We start from the raw sequence: 1,172 nt of genomic DNA, 5'->3' as shown, positions 1-1,172 counted from the left end.
GAACACAATGCTGGGCACAGTGGCTCACTCCTGTAATCCCAGCACTTTGGGAGGCCAAGGCAGGTGGATCACAAGGTCAGGAGTTCAGACCAGCCTGACCAACATGGTAAAGCTCCGTCTCTACTAAAAAAATACAAAAAATTAGCTGGGCATGGTGGCACGTGCCTATAGTCCCAGCTCTTCAGGAGGCTGAGGCAGAAAAATCGCTTGAACCTGGGAGGCAGAGGTTACAGTGAGCCGAGATTGTGCCACTGTACTCCAGCCTGGCAACAGAGCAAAACTCAGTCTCAAAAAAAAAAAAGGCCAGGCATGGTGGCTTACGCCTGTAATCCCAGAACTTTGGGAGGCCAAAGCGGGTGGATCAGGAGGCCAGGAATTCGAGACCAGCCTGGCCAATATGGTGAAACCGTGTATCTACTAAAAATACAAAAATCAGCCCAGCGTAGTGGCGCGCGCCTGTAGTCCCAGCTACTCAGGAGGCTGAGGCAGAAGAATAGCTTGAACTCGGGAGGTGGAGGTTGCAGTGAGCCGAGATCGTGCCACTGCACTCCAGGCTGGGTGACAGAGCAAGACTCCATCTGAAAGAAAAAAAAGAAAGAAAAGAAAAGAGAAACAGAACACTAGTACTCATTATCTTCTTTAAATGCCTCGTTTAAATTGTTCAAGCACGGCCAGGCGTGGTGGCTCACACCTGTAATCCTTTGGGAGGCCAAGGCAGGTGGGTCCCTTGAGCTTAGGAGTCTGAGACTTGCCTGGGCAACATGGTGAAACCCCATCTCTTAAAAAAAAAAACAACAAAAAACCACAAACTGTTCAAGCACCTTTGGTGACTCCCTGTTTCCTATTCTAGCTACCCCAGCCTATTTTTCAGTCCATCTCCCATCACACTGGCCTTGGCGTTCTCCTCACTGCCTCTTCCACTCCACCTTCACTCTGGCCATTACACTTCATCTAAGAACACAGGATCAGAAACATAAAATCTGTGTTCCAGGTCCCTCTTTGTCATTTATTAGCTGTCTGAATTCAAATAAATTGTTTAAGCTTTCTGAATTAGTCAGTGCTCTTTTGGTAGCAAGTAACAGAAATCGAATTCAAACTGACTGACGTAAAGGAGGAGATGTAATGGCTTACCTCAGACAAATTTTAGGATAACTCAAGCTTCAGGCACAGCT

Source organism: Mandrillus leucophaeus, unplaced genomic scaffold, assembly GCF_000951045.1.
Source record: "Mandrillus leucophaeus isolate KB7577 unplaced genomic scaffold, Mleu.le_1.0 Scaffold13, whole genome shotgun sequence".
In the NCBI taxonomy this organism is placed as follows: domain Eukaryota; kingdom Metazoa; phylum Chordata; class Mammalia; order Primates; family Cercopithecidae; genus Mandrillus; species Mandrillus leucophaeus.
The sequence above is the reverse complement of the archived record's forward strand: the minus strand, read 5'-3'. Positions refer to the sequence as shown.